Source organism: Grammomys surdaster, unplaced genomic scaffold (assembly GCF_004785775.1).
Source record: "Grammomys surdaster isolate TR1022 unplaced genomic scaffold, NIH_TR_1.0 373, whole genome shotgun sequence".
NCBI lineage: Eukaryota > Metazoa > Chordata > Mammalia > Rodentia > Muridae > Grammomys > Grammomys surdaster.
Window position 1 is genome coordinate 370,783 of NW_021604792.1, and position 22,766 is coordinate 393,548.

The 22,766-nt window shown below is 37.9% G+C and overlaps 1 protein-coding gene across 1 annotated transcript in view; it reads right to left on the reverse strand.

Annotated features, from left to right (window-relative positions):
- The window catches only part of Pde3a (phosphodiesterase 3A), a 257,004-nt gene that overhangs the window by 79,709 nt on the left and 154,529 nt on the right, over positions 1–22,766 (reverse strand). The window lies entirely within an intron of this gene.

A 22,766-nucleotide genomic window follows, 5' to 3' on the forward strand; every position in this document is an offset into this window, starting at 1 on the left:
TCCTGAATCCCTATAATTTCCTTAATAAGTCAACAATTCTAAGAAGGGATTTCTATGGCTTTTCTTCCTGTCAAAAGGCCTTAACCCACATCATCTTCTTGCCTGGCAATTGTTTCCTCTGTACTGCAGATCAAGTTTAAGATTCTCTCTAATACTTAATTAAATACTACCTATGGTATGATCTGAATTTATATAACACCAAGTGAATAAAAAACAGACATTCAGGGCTGGGGATAGAGCCAAGTGCTAGAGTAAACACTTAGCATGCATGAGAGCCTATTGTTGATTATCAGCACCATTTAAAAAATAACAACAACAACAACAACAACAAAAATGCATATACCTAGAAACTGGCACCAGGAAGTATAGTATAAAACACACACACACACACACAAACATGAAGAAGGTAGGGTACTCTTGGCTATGAGGAGCCTGCCTTGTATGCCTGAGGAAAGGCAGCCTATGTGACATGGAGAAGGAACATGTGACAACGTTATATGGTGTAATGGTTGATCTTTATCAGAATTACCATGGAAATATACTTCTGGGTGCATCTATGAGAATGTCCTCCCGAAAGTTTAAACTATGGATACAACATAAACATGAACAGCGCCACCACATGAGCTCAGGTCCCAACCCAAATATAAAAGGAGACAGTGAACTGGAACATGACGTTGATTGTTCTGATTCTTGACTGGCGCAATGTGACAGCTGCCCTACACTTCCACCAGGAAGCCTTTCCTGTATCTTCAAACTACAGGCCAAAATAACCCTTCTTTAAGCTGCTTGACCACAGAAACTAGAAAAATAACTGAAACACGAAGTGCCTTAGAACACAAGTGACAGACATAAAAAATGCAGGGCAGAGACTGACAGATAGTACCCGGGTGTCACAGTTGTCTGCCTTGTAGTGGATAAGTGTGACAAGAAATGCAAGTTTCAGAAAACATTTGCTTGTAAGAAAAGGGAATAGAGGGACCATGGGAAGACCAAACTGGATAGGATGCTAAAGCAAGATACTATCACATGTCTATTTTGGTAAGAACTGTTATCACACTCATCATACAACCTTTAATGGACTAGCATGACTTAGACAGAGTGACATTAGTATCCTAGCCCAATCCAGCCTCTCAAGTGTCTAACTCAGGGAAAAGACAGCAAAGTTGTTTCTCATACAACAGACAGGTTTATTTCAACAAGGCTGCATAGCCTCAAACATTAAGATCTAAAATGGAAGATGCTTAAACCAAAAGGAGAGACAGCATACCTGAGATAGAAGGATCTCTGAATCAACAGAAGCCAACGTTCACATATGACGGAGATGTCACAAACCCCTCCTGGTGTGCATTCAACTGTAATTCATTCTCTCCCCCAAATTCACAGGTTGAAATTCTAAAGCCTGGTAACTCAAAATGTGCCTTATTTGAAGATAGACATCGCAGAATTATGGAATTAAAATGAGCTCATTAGGGTGGCCCTTATCCAATAACTGACTGGCATCTTACAAAAAGGCAATCTAGCAGCAGAGAAGAACATACAGAGAAGGCAAGTAAAAAGGAACACAGAGTTCAAAGTGAGTCTCCCACAGGCCAAAGAACATCAAAGGTCACCAAAAATAAATAAATAAATAAGTAAATAAATAAATAAATAAAATCAGAGGAATAGACAGATGTGCTCACATTTGTAGGAAGGACCCCCCCCCCCCAGGAGGCACATTGGTCTTGGACTTCTTTCTCAGAACAGAGGCAAACATTTCTCCACATAAGCTACCAAGCTATGACACTCAGCTACTGAGTTCCTAGGGTGTCCCAGTTTGACTGAGGTGAAAACTCTTCATATCACAGGGTAGTTATTAAATCCAACTGGAAGACTGCCCCTTTCAAGGAGCTAAATGTTATGATTGCTTAAACGGGAAATGGGTCCCCTGTGCTCCTATGATTGAACACTTGCTAACAGGTGTTGATGCTGCTTTGAAAGGTTGTTGAACCTTCAGGAAGTGGATTCTTGGAGGAAGTGGGAGCCTGAGTGGGCCTTGAGATTTCAACTTGTCCTGCTGTGTAGTCTGTGCTTCCTAGATCAACAGAGATGTAAGCAAGCATTTGCTGCAAGCTCCTGACAACACATAGCTGCCTGCTGTCAAGCCTGCCCTGCTCTGATGGACCACATCCCCTCAAATCCTGAGCCTCCCTTAAGTTACTTCTTCCCAGGCATTTGATCGCAGCACTTACACTTTGGAAAATACACCAAACAAATAATCAGAGGCTCATCACTGCTCTTTGAAGAAATGCATCTGAGCTCCCTTATTTTATTTATTTCATGTGTGGGTTCATCTTTGGGAGGTCCCCTTACATGCACAGGTACTCGAGTATGGTTGTGCATATATGTGTGGAAGCCAGTGGACAATCCTGGGATATTACTCTTCATGCTTTGTGGACAGGAGCTCTTACAGGCCTAGAGAACTCACTCACTAGACTAGGTTGGCTAGTCAATGAGCCCTAGAGAGCCTCCTGCCTCTCTGTTCCCTGTTTTGGCATCACAAGCACACTCCACATCTGGCCTGTCACATGGAGGTATACTTGGGTCATCATGCTTATATGGCAAGCATTTTGCAGTCCGAAACTCCACCCTGACCCCTGAGCTCTATTCTTGTAAAGAGAACCCTACCCTGCTTCTCTGCTGCCCAGTGGTATCACCCTGTGTTAAAAATACAGCCAGGATATGGCAGTGAACTACCCAGCCTGAACTATGCAGGGTTCTCCTCTCCATCACTGTGATGCACAGGGCATTGGGTAGAAACTTTCCATCATTTCTATCCTGGGTGGAGACTTCACAGATCAAACCCCAAGATGAAGTCCAAGAGAAAATACATGATAAAGCCACAGATAAACTTCACGACTTGATTAACTGCCATCTGCTTAATATTGCAGTACTGCCCCCATTTCTCTCAACCATGAAATAAAAGCAAAAGTCACCAAAAAGAAAAAAATGTAACCTATTTGTGAAGCCTGCACTCAGGAGTTTGTTAGATAAACGTTTGCCTTCTAGTTCCTTGAGTCCTGGGAAACTCCCAGAGGTGAAGTGATACCTAAAGCACAAATAATCTTGGAACTTCTGATTCCACAATCCCACACTGTTCAGTTTCCCCACAGAGCTGGAAATGGGACCAGTGGAATTAGGACAAGGCAGACCTCTTCAGTCTGATAAACAGAAAAGCTCAAAGCTACGTGTTTTATTAGTTCGCTTCCCCTTTTTCATCTCTGCCTTCCACCCCTCTTTGCAAAACTGTCATTCCAACTGTCCTTATATTTTCCCACCAGATTTCTCACAGTTATAAAAAAGAAAATTAAGAAATTTTTTTTTGCTGATTTTTTTCTCTAAGCAGAATGATTCCACATTCCCAGGCAAATTCCATGTCTACACCACATAACACAACCACAAAATTTCAAAGCAAGAAGGAATCGTCGTGTTGAATGGTATGAATTCATTATAACTTTAGCTGAAGAAAGCTAGCACGCAAACAGATTATTTTATTCAGAGATACTTAGGGGCTAAACTGAGTTGTCACTGAGTTCACATCTATTGACTTATGGTTTTTGTAAATTACACAAAAAATAGTGAACTATATATCCTAGACCATAGATAAAATACAGTTCTTCAATAATGACCAAGATGGAGATTTAAATGTAGAAAAACTTTCTAACGTACCCTTCATCTCTCTTTTGAGACAAGGTCTGAAGAAGCTCAGGCAGGGTTTAAACTCATTTTGTAGCAGAGGATGTTCTTATACCTCTGATCCCCCTGTCTCTGCCTTCTGAGCACTGGGATTATAAGTATGCATCACCATATTCATTTATATGATGCCTAGTGAATTGACTTGGGGTCCCCTAGAGAAACACTCTGTCAACTGAGCCTGTGACAACCCCTCCATGATGATCACTGCCTATTAGTTGAGTTTCAGACTGAACAAACTAGATATTCTTCTTCAACTCTCCAATTTGTCCCTTCCCAACATGCTTGAGGCATGTGGGATGTGTCTGTGACATTCCTCCTTTACGTTAGTGACTTTCTTCACTAGGCTTCCAATTTAATCCAGTTACACACCTACCCATGAGGCATTGGTATAGCTCATCCCTGAAAACTAGAATGAGCCATGTTCTGGTAGCTCACATTAGGTTGTCTGGTTCATGTCTCTGCTCTTCCTGGAGACAAGAATGCACACAAACATCTATCTCCTTTGGAATCTACCCAGTAGATAGCTACAGTCTGGGCTGCAGCTACACTAGAGCACAAGTCCTACCTCCTGTCCACGGGTGGGACCTGAGCATCTTCATCTGGTTAAAATAAAAGCACTCATTAAAATCCAAATCAATTCCACCAATATGGCTGCTGTAAACTTCAAAATTGCACGTGAAATTGTGTATTAGATGGTAATGGTGTCTAAATGACACTGTCTCTGTGGCTAAAAAATGGAATCTATATTGTTCCCAAATGCGCTTTGTCTCCTGGAGTTCCTGGCACGGTGACTGGTGAGTTCATGGACCTAGTTGCTTCAGTTAGAAAAGAACACATCCTAAATTTAGCTCCTTTCTCTCTTCTCTGTCTTTTTCATATATATATATATGAAGTATGTATATATGAAATATATATGCAAATAATATTTAGTCACTATGTACCAAGTATTTTACTAGACATTGGGAACAAACTGTTTACACAACACAGGATTGAGCCCTCTCATGGAGGAAAATTATTATACACTATGTGAATATTAAAAGAAACGCAAAACTGTGGATTTGAACCATGATGGTGAGGGGTTGATGGAAGAAGGCTTTCTGAGAACATAGCATGGCATCACCATCCACTGACCCTCGGTAGTACCTGGCCCAGCCCAGGAAATCTAAAGTCATACAAGCATATATACACATACAAATATCTCATCATTAAAAATTCCAGACATAAAGGGAAAAACTGGAAATTACCCAACTCCCTGGTTTTAACCAACATAGCTGTTTCTTTTTCTCCTTTGCTTGATTTCATGCCATGCTTCCTCCAGCATTTCCTACTGTATTCTGACTAGACACATTTCACTTGAAAACTGAACAGCCCAAAGTGTCCCCATAACAGCAGGTGCCTAGGGAAGAATGAACAACGTTGTTACTGAATGGATATATTTAGCAAGCTGATGGTACTTTGTCCTTCTTGGCAAATGGCACTTTTATGAATTTCCATACTTTAGTGAAGAGTGTAGTAATCTCATTTTCAATGGTAAATGATACCACATGCTCAAAATAGTAACCTGTTTTATGATTATTAGTGGTAAAAGAGTTTGATCCTTTCACATTACATATGACCAGGGCACAGAAGGGTTGCACCCAATTACATAGTAAAATTATTACACACTATGTGAATATTAAAAAAAAATGAGAGGCTGTGGATTTGGACCATAGTGCTGTGTGGTAAGATTTCCTATTTTCCAGACAGTTCCTGCCAAAGTACTCATCCCTCTGTTTTGAATTAGTTTGCATACAGTCTTGATTTTCAGGATGTTCACATTTCCAATGTGGTTGGTTTTCCTGCAGATTTCCTGCTACATCAGTTGATCATGAAGTTCCAACATGAAATAGCACTCACAATTGATTTAACATTTGAGACAAAGTTTGTTCTAAAGTCCTCTGCTCCAGAAAGGTGAGAAAGTATTTTACTACAAAAACACATTTTCAAACTGTGAAGATGAGTGATATTGAAATTTAATCATTTTCAGTAATAAACATTTGTTATTATTATGATAGATTTTAAATTAGTATGTAGTAATACTATGCATAAACTCTCCGATCCTCTTCTCTCTTCTTCTGCCTTCCTCCCTTCCTTTCTCTCCTATTCACTCATTCATTAGTTCATTCATTCACTTTTGAAAATGGATCTCATGTAGCCAGAGTTGGCTTTGTGCTTGCTATGGAGCTAAAAATGGCTTTGAACTACAATTGCTAATCCCCTTTCTCTACCTCCCAAGTGCAGAGATTACAGGTAGGCACCATTACACCAAGGTCTGCAATTTTATTGCTATCACTTTTATTTTTTTCACGTATGTTCAGTTGTCCATTAAAATAAAATAATTGTCCTCTCCTTAATCATCAGGCCGTGTCTCACAGGTAAAACCTACCTTCCAGGTTGATGGGCCTTTGGGGCTTCAGAAAGATGAGAGAGTAAGGAATAGTGTAGTGGCATAGTGCTACCACAACTGTTTGTTTCCCAGTCAAGAAGCCCAGGCTCTGATGTCAGTACCACACACAAACAGATAATGGATGTCTAGAGGGATAACAGATAAATAAATGATGATAATGATGATAGAAAGATGATAGATAGATGATAGATAGATAGATAGATGATAGATCATAGATAGATCATAGATAGATCATAGATAGAAAGAAAGAAAGATGATAAATATATAGATTATAGATAGTTAAATCATAGAAAAATAGATATAAATGGATGAACAAAAGATAGATGATAAACAGTTGAGAGACAGATAACTAGATAGGTAAATATATGATAGACAAATATTGATAGATGATGGATGGATGGATGGATGGATGGGTAGCGGATAAAGAGGTAGAAGATAGACAAATAGATACAGATGAAAGAAAATTCCTTAACATCTATAACAGGACCTTGTGACCTAACTCAAAAAGAAGTAAAAGAAGCTTTATTTCACATGGACGGAAGCTGAAAGATTAACATACAAATTACATTAATTTAAATTATATAATAATCTTTAACTTTCAATTTTTAAGCTGGAGATCAAGAAATGAACTTAAGTAAGTTTGAGAACATTAGTTATCAGGCTATTTTATTAGAACTAATATATATGAAGTTTTAAATTACAGAATAGTACATAACAGATCATATGTCATGAAACCTTCCTTTCTATGAAATCACACTGTAACCAATAGCAGGAAATGGCTTTTGAGGCTACTCAGGCAATCTGCCAATGTACAACCTGTCTAGAGAAATCAAATGTTATAAATTCACCTCATAGTATTTAAAATAAAATTCATTTTATGTAAATGTTAGTAAAGATTTTATTGTCTCCCTCCTACTTTTAACTAGAAATTTAAAAACTCAACGATAATTGTACATTAAAACTTCATATATTAGTCCTAATGATATAGCTAACTATTAAACATTCTAATATTTACTGAAGTTAATTTCCTTCTTGATCTCCAGTTGAAAGTATCAATTAAAAAATTCAATTTTAGTGAGAATATTTTTTTCTTAATTTGTTTTGCAAAATGAGGACACCACAAATTAATGTTCCCACTGAAAACCCCCAAGAAATGTTTTATGGATGATGATGTATTCATCTTCATGAATCATTTAGGAAGGCTGAATTACTCTTCAGACAATCTATCATACTCAAGTCATCAGAGCTGACTCACTAAATAAAGCGCTAAGTGACATTTACAGAAAGTTAGAAGGAAGATTTTCAAACTGGTAGGTCAGGATATACTCCTCCTGTCTATCACAAAAGTCAGCACAGGGTGGGGGGGTGGGGGGTACCTGATGCTAGTTCAGTGGAAGTGAACCTGACAGAGAGGAATTACTTCTGATGAGAAAAGGTACTAACATTTTACAAGTTTGAGCAGACAAAGCTAGACAGAAAATTCTACAAGTGATGGACTTGTGTTTAAGATTTAGTTTTATTTATGTGTATGTATAAGTACCTGTTTTCATTTCTGTCACTCTATGTGTGGGTGCCTGATCCCCTAGAGTTACAGGCAGTTGTTGGCCATCTGACTTGGGTGCTGGGGTTGAACCCAGATCCTCTGCAAGAATGGCAAGCCCTTTTAACCATTCCCTAACCCCAACACTGACATAACTTTAAACAAATGACCTTGCAAGTTGATTCCAGTTTCCCAGGGAAAAATAGATACTTGTTCTAGTGGATCAGATGAAATTGAATTTCAAGGTACTTCATGTCATGAAAAACTGCTAATGGTGGATTCAGATAGCATGGTGGGGGTAGAACCCAGATAGCAAAAATGTACTGAATGTTGGTGCTGAAGTTATCATTCCTGAGAGTATTGAGCCAGACGTGGTATTTAATGCTAGCACTCAAAAGGATCACGGAGATTTTAGGACTAGCCCAGGCTACATAGTTTAAGATTAACCTGGGCTTGCAATTGTGACAAATGAGACTCTTGTCTTAAAAATAAATAAATAAATAAGAAGACAGTGTTCTTTTGTTTGTTCACACATTACTTAAGACCTCCTAGTGTGTTGTATAACAGTAACAAGTATACAACATGGATGTAATTTGTTTGGGAATGAGAAGACCACATCTTTTCAAGGCTAACCCTGCCATTTTTGGGTCACTTTCACATCTTGTGGTGGGACTAGAATGTTTACTCTTTCTTCTAAGACCATTATTTTCTACATCACAGCCATCTAGCATCCTGGTTTATGTGGACTCCTGCGGGCTGACTCCTTAAAAGTGTGAATTCCAGGCTAATTTTAATCCTTGGCTTTCAGAAGTGTCAATGAGGTTGGTATTTGACACCAGCTGATGGCTACTGGCTGCATTCAAAGAGGCCACACTAATTCAGGGGTAACTCTAGCTCCATGATAAAAACCCTAGCCTCCTTAGCAGCCTTCTGCCTGCACAGTGCATTGAGCTGTTGATTCCCTTTCTTCTTCTGTACATAAGAAATCTCTTTATGAAAGACAGGCTTGGTGGAAGTTGCAATGGTACCATTGCTGTTGGAAGAAGTCACCATACTGGATAGACTGTTTTTAAAGGACAATGATTCTAAAATGTTTGTTTTGTTTTCCACACACTGATACTACTGTTTGAAGTTTGTAGAGGAATCTCAGTGGTTACAAGTGTTTTGTTCTTGCAGAGGACCCAGGTTTAGTTCCCAGCAACCATACTGGATAGATTACAACTTTATTTAACATTAGCTTTAGGGGATTATACACTCTCTTCTAGTCTCTGTGGGTCTCACAAACATGCAAATAAAATAAGTAATCAACCAATTAATTAGTCAATAAAAGTTTGTAGAAAAAACCCAGTACATAAGAATGGCTGTTGAATAGAGGTAGCTTAGTTGTTAAGGGTGCTTCCTGCACAATTTCGAAGTCAAGGGTGTCATATGTTGATAAAGATAACCTCTAGGAAATGGAAGAAGAAATGTTTTGTCTACAGAGTTACTGAGACTACATTAACAACCAAGTGTCAAAATCACCTGCATCATAGATATAGATATATAGATATAGATATAGATATAGATATAGATATATAGATAGATGTAGATATATAGATAGATATAGATAGATATCTTAGGTATAAAAATGTCTGCTCAGAGTAATCCTTTTAAAGGATATGCACTTCCTTCTTACTATTGTGATCATATTTTTTAAAAAAATGTTTGTTTTAAAATTATGTGCACATATGCCTTTTTGTATATGGGCATGTGCCCATGAGTGTAGTGCCTGCCCAGAGAGAGTGTAAGATGCCCCTAGTACTGAAGTTATAGCCAGTTTTGAGCTGCCAGTTGTGGGTGCTGGGACTTGAAGCTCAGGTGATTTGTAAGAGCAGCCAGTACCTTTAACCTCTGAACAGCTCTCTAGCCCTATGATATAGTTTTATGTTCTTCCATAAAATATAATGAAAAGCCTCAAAAATTTTAAATATGCAGAAAATGTCAAAGCAGAAAAATGTCAAAAATTTATAGAAAGAAAGACAGGTTATTTTAAACAAATGTAAAAATTGTTACTGGATAATGATTATAATTTCACAGTACTATAGTCTTCCAGTTTGGGGTACAAATTTGATTTTTAGTTGATAGTTTGTTGAGGTCTAAGTCAATAAAACAGTCCAGTATAGCACTATAATCCCTAAAGATCATTTCAATTCTTTGAGAAGGTCTTTTGATATGGGTTATTTTGTACCCAATAATAAATTAAACACGTTCATGGTAACTTGTTTTTGTTTGTTTTCCTTTTTTCTTTTTGAAATTTTTCAACTATCCTTCATTGATTGAAAATCATTATAGGACAGAAGTGTTGTTCATACATTTTACCACCATATATAACTCACATTGTAATTTGAAACATATCATAGCCATGTCTTATCCACAATAAAGTATGTTTTAAAATTAATATTTTTAGAGTCACTCACATTTTTATAAAACAGACTTCCAGAAACACTGATAGAAAGTCCAGCTATCCTTCAGTTACAAGGCCCCACTGTAGTCAACTTATAAAACAGGCTAAAGGAAAGTTCTATGTGCTCAGATCCCCATGATATGCCTCATCCATCCATCTGTTCATCTGTCTGTCCATCCCTCTATCCATTTACCCATCTATTCACCTACCCATCCAGTCATCTACCCATCCATCCATCCATCCATCCATCCATCCATCCATCCACTCATCCACCCATCCATTTATCCATCCATTCACCCATCCATCCCTTCATCCATCCTTCCATCCACCCACCCATCCCTTCACCCATCCTTCCATCCACCCACCCATCCCTTCATCCATCCTTCTACCCACCAATCCATTTCTTCATCCATTTAACATTCATGAAGGAATTCTGAATGATAATCATTATAAGAGATACCATCCAGATGATTTAGAAATTTCACCTATTTTGGATACTGGGTTGTTGGGAAACAAAACAAAATGAAACTAGGAGCCAAAATATAGCAGAAATGTGTCCTTCTTTAGTGTTAACTTAAACAATATGAACACATTGAGATTTTAGGATGCCTTTTCTAACTGCAGAAGGAGATGTAAAGGCTAAAAGAATAAGGTATGTCACAGTATGCAGTGTTCTTTGCACAAATGTTGGTGGTACTTCTCATGTGGATTATTATATAGATTGATCTCCTGATTTATGAAAGGTTTTGCTTTGATATGATAGGTTAAGATAAACCTCCATCAGTTTCCATTGTTATTCCCCTGCCTCTGAACTCAATGGTTTGTACTTTTGTTTCATTGACCTCATCCCTTCACAGGATGCCACTAGCCTTCATTTAACTAATGAAGAAGTGGATGATGCCGATCTAAAATGCTAGTCCCTCTCTCAGTGAATATAAGAACCAAGATGGTCAGGAAGGGAATTTAGCTGTAACCATGGAATTTCCTACAAGGGCCACTATGGGTACAAGATCCATTCAGAGCCTGGTCCTCACCTTTACATGACATAACACAACACTCCTCTCTTCACCTGTTAAACTTCTGAAAATGAAGTTCACCTGGCTGTATCTCAGGCCTTGTCAGTCTAGGCAGGTCTATAGGTGATACTGACTGTAGAAAAGTACATCCCAAAGAACTGACTAGTTCGGTCTGTACAGAATAAAACTGAAATCCGGCCTCTCATGGTTTGCCTATATTCACAAGTTTCTATCAAGAAATGGGCAGATTTGAAGAATCCCCCTCTGAAGTTCTCTGTTGTATAGACTAATACATGTTTAGATCTGAGTATTTTGGACAATCGTTATTAAAATAATAACACAATTCTCCTTAAGAAAATAAGTTTATAAAGCTTAAAGAATCCATTCCATAAAAATAATTCTCGCCAATGTTAGTAATCTGTTAGACTCCACCTCCACAGTTACCTGGCAACAGCCAGGTAGGCCTGCCCACTATAAAAGGGGCTGCTTGCCCCCTCTTCTCTTGCTGTCTCTTGTTCCCCTCAACAAAGCGCCTGCAGGTTCGCTGTCCCCTCTCCCCTCCCCCCTTCCCTTCTCCCTCTCTGCAAGTGGTCATGGCAGGACTCTACTCCCCTCCACTTCTCTACTCCTCTCTCTCTCTCCTCTCACTCTCCCTCTCTCTTAATAAACCTCCCCTTGTGGAACCGTTTGGTCTGCTGTGATCTGTTACAAGCTGCACGTGAAAACCTTTCATTTCAAAAACCTTTCACCAATATATAAAATAAGAACATGCTTTCAACATTTTGAAATTTCAGATTCTGTTCAAATCTTCATTTTTCTTTAACAATTCTTGATAACAAGTCACTTTAGATAAACATTACTGGCCTAAATGTGCCAGCAATGCCTACAAGTACTAGTGAAGAAGCAAACCATGGTAGTGCTCATTTTATCAAAAATATGATATTCTCTATGATGATATATTAAGATGACATAATCTCCATCATAAAACGAAGGGGTTTGCTATATACAGGTCATAAACAAGGTGTGTGTAAATTATACCATGATTGTAGCCCTACAAGTAAACACATTCTGCTACTTAAATAACACAGTAACTTAATTTTTATTTCAAGCCATATTAATAGCAGTATTTATGGCAATAAATCTGCAAAAAAAGGAACAAATTCTTTTCTAAAGAAATCTCATTTTGATATGACTATTTATCCTCAGAGTTAAAATAATGCTTCTCTGACTCCTGTCTTTTTCCATAAACAAAAGCTACAGTGCCAAGATCCAACATCAGAAATGGCAAAATTATATATTTTTCTTCTTTTGGGGCATAAATAGCAATGCCAAGTTCAGTTTGTTCCATTGATTTTAAGCCAAAGATACAGCAAAAAAAAAATAGTGAAAAGCCTGGTCCCATCGTGTGTCATAGGCTTCTATTAAAGTTCTAATGTAAGTTCCACTCTCTGAGTGGCAGGAGGCAGGATTACTCTTGCACATAAAAATTCCATGGGACAAGGGACAAGGCAGTAAGGGGACAGGGAGTAAGGGAGGGAGGACTCACATACTCTGGGATTGAGAATCAATACTCCAAACAAAACTAAGGTTTAAATATTACCTTTAAAAAATTTTAACATTTGAGTTTGTATATAGAGGCTAGGCCACCTTAGTATTTAAGCTTTAAAATATTTCAGTGGACACTAGAAGGTTGCCATCTTACTAATTAACACATACTTCTTCAACACAGCAGTTCAGCACAATTTACTCAAGTCAACGCATAAATTATAACCGACTGGCTTTGAAGTTGCTATGATTTTCCTGCCTCTGCCTCTCACATGCTGGGATTGCAGGCAGGTACCACTCTGCCCAACTCTGTAGTATTTGATGGATGGCAGGTCCACCATGCCTGGCTCCATCATCTTTGATAGCCTGCATCTTTTCATCTCTTGCCTAGAGAAGTAACACTTTCACTATTTGCATATCCTCTTGACTCTTTTAGTTCCCTGCTAGAGCTGTGAATCCATCGATCCAGAGACATCCCCTGAGATGCTTTATCTTAAACATTCTTCTTTTTAAATCACTCTCGAAGTGTGTGCCACAGAGGCTGCATAAACAGCTGTCTCTAAACTCTGGATTTTCATGAGTGGAAAAGAAAAGAACTCTGTCACACGGCTCTAAGTTGGAAATAGTTGCAGCAGTCCAAGTGTGAAATGTAAACCAGAAGAACTCAGCTCTGAAGCCACAGAGCCTGTCAGCAAAGTATTTTGATTCAAGTTTGATATCCTGTGGATTTCCAATAAGAACAAACTTTAAATTGCAGCATGCTAGAATTTTCCAGGAATTGTCCATTGCAAAATGAATCAACACACTCACACACATACAAATATACATATACATATATACCACTGAAAACACACAGACACACACACATACACACATACACACACCGTATACCAAACCCCAAATACCAGTACGTAAAAAATTCAAACTGACAGGAAACTCCATTTAAAATAATAATGAAATTAATATCTACTGTTCTGGTTTCAATAGTTAGTATGATACCCTCTCTTTACATACAAAGTGATCCAAGCTTTCAATGCTAAGAAGAGAACTAGCAAGCAATCTGTAGACACAGATATAATTTCCCATGGGTTCTTACCACTTGAACACAGATCCTTCAAGCCTTGGCAGCAAGCACATTTACCTGCTGGCCATCCCACTAACCCATCCAATGTAAACAAACAAACAAGAAACACAAAACAAGTGTCTTTGATGGCAGTATGAAATACATCAAAAAATATTTTTAAATAATTTTGGTTTTTTTTTCCTCACAATGGATACAAAGAAAGCAACTTGACTCCCTGTACCATCAATACAATCATAACAGCATTAGAGCTACCTAATTGTACACAAGAGTGACTATGCATTCATGAGAGACATTTCCCCCCATGGGGATTTTTAAAATGGTTACCAAGCAAATGCCAACATCCCATATGTCAATTTGTTTTAGGGTGACACATGTCCATGGTCACTGTAGAGATCAACCATCCCCACTCCTCCACTCTCGGGTCACTCTCTTTAGTCAGCTCATCTTTTACCCACCACATACATGAAATGTGGTGAATGAATTTATTCTAGGTATAACACCTTTGTCCGGGATTTTTGTCTTCCAATGACCATCTGTTCATATCAGCGCTTTCTTCCCACTCTCCAGTTTTATTTGAAAGTAGAAGAGGAGAAAACTCCCAATTTCTATTTCAGAGTACATTCTCTCAATTACTGAAAAACATCTTACTCTATGCCACCAAGTACATAAAATCATGCAGTTAACGTGTTTAAAAAGTATTTTCCTTTGTCAGGTTCCACAATACAAAAGTAAAATGGACCTACTCTGAAGTTACTGTATTTTTCTTTTGCTTTTTTTTTTAGTAACAGAGAAAACTATAGACCTACATAATTAGTTAGCAGAATTTGTATATTTACTTTAGAAGATTCTATACACCCAATAATGTTCTACGTCATTTTCTAATTATGGCAGTTTCCAATGCAGGATGTTCAGGTAGTACTGGGGCTGGAATAAGTAAGTATTGCTGGTTTTGAGCACCTGGTAAATGTAAAGACTACTCACTCTACCCAAAGTGTCTGCAGATAAATACCTATCATGCATGCCTTCCTTTCTTCATGCTTTTGTGGATGTTTTATAAGGGCCTACAAGGTTGTGATTTAGCAAAACATTCATACGGCATTGCACATGCCATGAGAACAAGGCCTCCAGTCCTCAGGATAAGGAGGCCATTCAATATGTATTTAACAAGCCCGCTAATCTATAAACATGGGGCCAATGAAAGCACAAACGCCAATGGCAATTTTCCCTTTTATCTCTGTGGATGCTTTTGATTCCTGTTTATTAATGTTCTCTGCAAAGGACCAAGGCTTTTAACAAAGAGTGACGGACCCAAGGTCATCCACCAGGTCAGAGAAGCACATGGTCCAGGCAGCCACTGCTTGCCTGAATTATCTTGTCTCCTATGCTCCTCCTGTTAATCACAGTGTGTGTGTGTAAGGACAATTCCCTTTGTCCCCATGGCTTCTGAGGACATTTTCCCACTGGGAGAAGAACAACTTCACAGGGAGGTGAATATGATCTTCAAAGGTAAAGTGTGGCCTAGAGACTGAACCTGAGGCTGCGTAGTGGTGAACACCAAGGGAGCAAAGTCTCTTATTTCAATGCGAGATGCCAAAACTAATCAACCCACAGTCACCAACTCCCTTCTGACACACAGCATAGACAAGGGTATAATCCCAACCAAAAGCAATTTTTGCTTCCCCGACACCACTTGGACATGTTTGGAGATAGTCTTCGTTGTTGCCATTGGGAAAGGGTGGCTGCCGATGTCTCCAGCTGCCAGACTCTGCCGTGCTCAGAGAAAACAAGAGGCTCTGAAGTTCCTGCAGCTTTTGCTCATTTTTCTCAACTTAATTAAAGGGAACAACTTTAGACCTGCAAAATTAGTTTCCAGAATCTGTGTATTTATGTCAAAGGCACTTGGGTGCAAAATGTTCGCATTAGTCTGTATATTTTCTCATGGCAGAGGACAAAGGAAAGTCATGTCTGTTATTAATGAGATTAAAAAAGAAAAAACTTCACAAGATGAAGAAAGAAGACTTCAGAAAGGAGTCTCCAAACAGATCTGATAACAGAGGTGATTATGTGTGTCTCTTCTGGTGACTATTTCATGACACAAAGCATCACATAAAACACATAGGCCCAGTCATGCATTTGTTATAACGTCTAAAGCCACAGAAGCAAAATCTGAACAAATTTCACAGTGTACCAGACACAAACACAGGAAACACAACAGGAGATATGGAAAGATAGCTCAATGATTAAGACCACTTGATGCTCTTCCAGAGAACTCTAGCTCAGCTCACAGCATCCACACTGGGAAGCTTACAGCCATCCATAAATCCAGCTCCATGGGATCTGATGCCCTCTTCTGGCCTCCACAAGCACATGCACATACCACACCAATGCTAAATACAGCAGTAAATTATTGTTTGGAGAAGAACTCCAAAAGGGACAATTACTGGAATGATGTCTAATCCATTATTAAGTTGATACTCTTGTGGAAAAGTGAAAAAAAAAAAAAACAAATGAAAGTCTGTGAAGAAAGTAGCCCAGGCAGTGAACCCTACCCAAGACATGAAATGCTAACAATAGCAACACACTAGACACTTGGACAATGGGACAATGGGACAATGGCTCCTGCTCTCCTCACACTAATCCCTCATAATAATTTCCTGGGAAATGTGACTGGGCATCATCCTAGAATGTATTAAGAAAAAAAATAACTTTAATTATTTATATGGCATTGTTCCAGAGCAATCTGGAAGATATTTACATTGTTCTTCACATACTCTCATAAAAAATAAATTATTTAACCAAGAAAATAAATGACCACTAGTGAATTAGACATTCATCGGCAAAGAGTTAACTACCCATTCTCTTGCGTATCCAGACTGACGGAAAAGTGAAGTACAATGGGGTCTTACCAAATGTAGCCAGAAGACTTAAAGCTGTAAGAGTTAAGTGGGCTTGGGAATTGCTTTTTACTCTAGCATTTTTCACGAACTGGTATCACCAGGATGCCACAGACAATTAAGGACCTGCCACTAACACAGTTCAGAGGCTGCTTGGAAGGATACTAGGATCCTAGTACATTAACATTTTCCACCAATCTATTCACCTACCTTTAGGTTCTGCATATTAACAAATTCAATTATTTATGAACAGTAAAACCAGAACCTCATTATCTAAAGCAAGACTTCAATCACACGAAGTTGACAAAGCCTAGCTGTCAGTAGGACATCAATAATACACTTAGAAAAAAAGAACCTATAAGTTCTTATTGATGAATAAAAATATTTTAGTTTCCCATTTGTCCAAACGATAGGAAGATCATAGCTTCACAAACTAGATTGGACTATCCCACTAGACCATCCACCATGTGATAAATAAATCTGGGGTTCTTGGAATTTCCTCCTGCACTTAGACACGTTTTATAGGAGAGTATTTTTCAGTTGCTTCTTTTAACTTCCCACTGGAAAGTTTTTCATCAAGAATTTAACGGGGAGGGGAAACATAATTGCCTTCTGAGAATGTCATGCCCTGACTTCATGTGGTATTACTGGGAACGATGCCATATGAAGGATCTCTGAGTGATCCTGGAAGTTTATTTATCATTTAGCATTTTTCCTATATTTGGATAATCTAACAACTGAGAGCAGATGCTTCAAAAAGCAGAAAGTAGAAACAAGAAAGATTAACTGCATCCGGTAAGCTGATGGATTAAGTCAGAGAATTATTGACTATAATACAAATGAGCTTGAATAAAATTCTTGCTGAATCTTTACAAGGATATGCAAGTAGGTGCTGAAATTTATTCAGAGCAAGATAGGTAGTTTTTGATATAAAAGGATCACATAACTTTGATACTGAATAATTCATATGTGATATAACCTTGAAGGATGAATGGAAATTTGAGAAAATTCTTATTTTTATGTATCTAGAAGAATCCTCAAGAATTAACTCTATCCTTGTAAAGATTAAAGTTAACCTTAGATAAAACTAAGTGTTCACAAAAATTGCTTTCTCACAATTATATGAAGATGGAAATTATTTTGTTCAATGTTGATTAAAAGTTTAAAAAGTCATGTTTTTTCTTAAGAATTACATGTACTTATTGTTCATATATTCGTGATATCCATGTGTCAGAGGGTCAAATGTAGGAAATGATTCCTTTTAACATATAGGTCCTAGGTATTGAACTCAGGTTACGCTCGGGTTTAGAAGCAAGTACTCTTACCAGCTAAGATATATGTATAGATGATAGAGATAGATAGATAGATAGATAGATAGATGATAGATAGATAGATAATAGATAGATAGATAGATAGACAGACAGATGATAGATAGATAGATAGATAGATAGATAGATAGATAGATAGACAGATGATAGATAGATAGATAGATAGATAGATAGATAGATAGGTATAGAGATATATACTATCCTGTATATATAATATCCTGTTTGTTTATACACATACACAAACACACAGACACATATATACACACACACAAATGTACACAGTATATGTACATGTACATATATATGTATCCTATCTGTATATACTGTATAAATATTATCCTGAATATACATGTTTTCCTATTTTATAAATTGATTTCTGTATAGTCATGTTTTCATATTATAAAAAGATTTGCTGACTTTCGTTGTATATGTCTGAGTGTCTGTGTCCATGTATGCGAGCACAATTTATGTGCCTGGTACCTACCCATGGAGGCCAGAGAAGCGTTTTAGAGAGGGGTTTGTCTCCATGAATCTATGAACAGTTTGTGTGCCTGGTACCCATGGAGGGCAAAACAGATGCCCTTTAACAGGAGTCTCAAAGAGTCTAAATCATTGTGTGTGTGATGAGAATCAAAACTGGATCCTCTGCAAGAGCATTGGTGTTGTTAATTATTGAGCTTTCTTAAAATACAACACATAAAAATTTGTCACTCAGAAAATTCAGAACTGTTGATAAAACAGCTCTACAGTTTCTACTGGGCTATCTACCTATTTATCCAATAATTAATTATTTAACTATTGAGTTAAGGTCTTGCCATATAGCCCAGACTGCTCTCAAGTACTGTGGACCCTCTGTCTCATTCTCCTAAATGCTGAGAAATGACAGGTGTGAACGGTCACCTCTACTCCTGCCAGGATTTCTCGATATTCATACCCCAAGCCAGCCCACCTTTTGATATCTACAACATTATTTCCACCATTCACGATCTCCCACACTGAACCCTGCCTCCCAAGAAGAGGAAAAGGTCTTAGGTTGGAAGCCTGCTAGACATTTTGTGACTTGTCACCATTTCTTCTCCAGCTGTGGGACAGATATTTTCCAAAGCTTTTCCATATTTGCATATGCTTTGGGGGCATTCTCCAGTATGTTGTTTATCTGGGAATATGCTCAGGTTTGCTGAAGTAGTATGTATGGAGTGGGAGGGAGAAGTGAGCTGTTTGAAAGAAAACCTTATACACAGGAACCAAAGGGAGCCCTTTGTACACAGGCGTACTCTGCACCATGATTGGCAGACCCCTGCATCATTAGGCAGCTATGGGGCTGCTCTGATGCTTTGTCCCACATTTCTTGTGTCTGCTGTAACTATGGACACTCAGCATTTAATTCCCTCCTGTCACTGTCTCTCTCCATAAGTCTATCTTTTGAACAAAGCTTTTCCATCTCACCCTAATCTTGGTTCAACTCCTGGATTCTCCTCTATAACATCATCTCTTTATCAAAAGCACTTTGCTCACATTCATCAGTTCCCTACTCAGTCAACCCAAAGATATCCCCTTCATTTTCATTCTCTTGAGTCTATGGACTCAGCTCTCTTTCCTCTGACAGTACTGCTCAGGTCTGACTCCTTTTCTCCCACTGCTGATTTACACAATACCTCCCTCCCTGGCTTCCTCTTGGACTGACCAGTGAGTAATTCCCAAGAACTGGCCTTTCTTCCGTTTTTGTCTTCAAATATTCTTCAGGGAGTCTATCTGCCACTGTAGTTAAATTATCACATGCACAACTAGCATTTCCAGATTGACATTTGTTCTCTTCTGGTTGCAGTGCAGCTAGAATAGTCCCTTGTGTATTTGTATGAAGCTTCCTTCTGGAATTACCATCCTGGCTGTTCATTGCTGGCACTTACACAGACGTCGCCATCTTCCCTTGGAAGGTCTCTCTTGTGGCACAGAATCTCCCAGTGTTCTAACTCGACCATCTTTATATTCACCCTATGATCTCATTAATGTCATATCACATTCTCTGTCTCAGCCCTTTAGAGTAATTCCTGTGACAGTACCCATCTCATCAATACCATTGGCATTCACATCAGGTAACATCCTTACCCAATAGGTTTCAAAGTAAAGCTACAAAGAAAAATTCACATATACACAGTTATGTCCCAGTTCAGAATGCTATTTGAATAGCATCATCCTCTGTTGCCTCTGTGCACTCTGGAGTCTTACCTGACAACTAAGGCTTATCCCTGCTGGTACCACTTCTATGAAGTATTCATAATTCCACTAGACAGAAAGAACTATCTTCCATCACCAAAGTTCCATTACATTTCGTTTATTTACTGGGTATTTTCTTCTGCCAGATGCCTTATATGGGAATTACAAATAGAAAAATGGTTCTATTTTTTTCAATACTTATTTTATTATTTTTAATCATGTGTGTGATTATGGGTCTGTGCAGCTGGGTATGCATGTGTGTGTGTCAGGTTCTAGGAGACTTGGGGTTTCAGATTCCCTGGAACTGGAGTTGCAGGCAGTTGTCAGTTATCTGACATGGGTGCTAGGAATGGAACATGGAACCTGTTGCAAGAGCAGTGAGTGCTCTTAACCACTGAGCCATCTCTCCACACCCACACAACTGCTCTATTTCAAACCATGGGCATCATGTAAACCATTCTAAATTATACCTAGATGAGACTGGATTTCACTAAGGCCTTGGAGTGTTAGTTAAATATTAAATGATAGGCATTCAGATGAAGCATGCTTGAAATTCCCTTTGAAAGATTGAAACTTTTGAGAATATTATATATGTTTAAAAGACAGGAAGACAAGAAGGGACTAATGATCTACCCAAAGCTCTTGGTGTCTTATGACAGCAAGGTAATAAGAAATTTGAATTAGGTCAGAGGTTGTTACTTAGTGCTCCGCTTACCTTTCTAGAATTTTGGAAAAATGAAGGGTTCATTATTAACTGTTCTTACTTCTTAGTGGGCATTTTTACTTCAACATTTTTTACTCTACTTGAAGACTCAGTATGACAAAGGGAAACTACATTGAGAAGACTCACTCCACCGGTGGGAAGGTACAAGAAGCCCCTGCGGTGCATGATACAATTCCTTGGAGCAGGGGAGTATATCTGTATCATTAGCTAATTGAGCTAACTAACTCATTTGCTTTTTTGAACCAAGCAAGCATTCTAGTATCATCTAATTCTTATGAAATTTATGGAAACATTTTTACATATAAAATTGTAAGTTTTTTTTTACTTATATATAATACCTAGAATATAATTTGCTTTACTCTGTGTTTTCTTTTACATTTAAAACTAATGGAAGGATATTTTTTCTTATAATTTATATGACAGTGTAACCAAGCCCAACTTTAATATAAATTATAGCACATTGGCCTTTAGAGAGAAACATACTTTAAAAAACAATATATGTATACATTTTACTACATTCTTTTGGCAGTACATGTCTTCAACAAGTTGGACATGCTTCTAAATGGTTGGACATCAAAGCATTTAGGCAATAACAATCACTTATTTATTACCTATTTTTAATAACTCTTTAATTTGTGTAGTTTTGTGTATGTGCAGTTGTGTGCATTGAAGTTTTGTGTGTGTGCAGTGTAGTTTGCATATGTGCAGTTTTGTGTATGTTCAATTTGTGTATGTACAGTTTTGTGTATGTGCAGTTTTGTATATGTGCAGTTTTGTTTTGTGTATTTGCATGTCTCTGGAGACCAGAGACACTGGATACCCTGGAGTTGGAGTCACAGGCCCTTTTGAGTCACCTCGTGTGAGTGCTAGGAACCAAATTCAGGTGCTCTGAAAAAACAGGTCTTGCTCTTAATGACTGAGCCATATACCATCCTGGTGCTGTTTCTTTGTATTAGTGGTTTGTAATCATGTGAAATTTATTCTGTTACTGTCAACAACTCACTACCCACAATGCAGCAAGATGAGACTTAAGATATTAAAGATGTGATGAGAGATAAGTGCCAGAGAAACAGAAGCAAAGACGAAAGCACAGAACACAGTCCTTGGGATAACCCTGATTTGAGTTTGTCTATATTGCTCATTAAATCAACTGGTATAGATGAAAAGAATCACAGCTTCTATGAAAATAGATTCGTAGTATTAGCTTGATTTTGTTGTTTTAAACAACATCTCTGTTGTTTAAGACTATATATTCAGTAATATTTCATCTAAACACCCTCAATAAAAGTGCTTAATAAAAAGTTTTTTAAAAAAATATTGAATAAATGTTGAAATGAAATAAAATAAAAACAGTTCTTCTAACAGCAGCATTGAAACAACCCACTAAATTTTCATCATTTTCCCAGTGAATAAGGACACAGGCACATATAGATATTTGAAATACACCCAGGAGTGGCCCACATTTGACAATGAACAGACATTTACTGCACAGTACACTCACAAAGGTGAATGTAGAGCTAAGAATTTCCAGCCATGTACTTTTTTGTGGTTATGTTTACAGTCAGGTAAACAGAGGCTGCTATAAAAACAATATATCTTTTACATCTTTACAAAATATCCTGAGAGGAAAGGAGATCTTCTGAGTGTGAAGCCAAACCATTTATTCTGTCAGGCAATGTGATTTTAGAAGAAAAACATATCCACATTGTCTAATTAGGTCATTAAAAAGAATAAATGTGTCATGGAAGCTTTTCCCTTTTGCCTAAGACATAAAAGGAGACAATGAAAACAGTCTGGTAA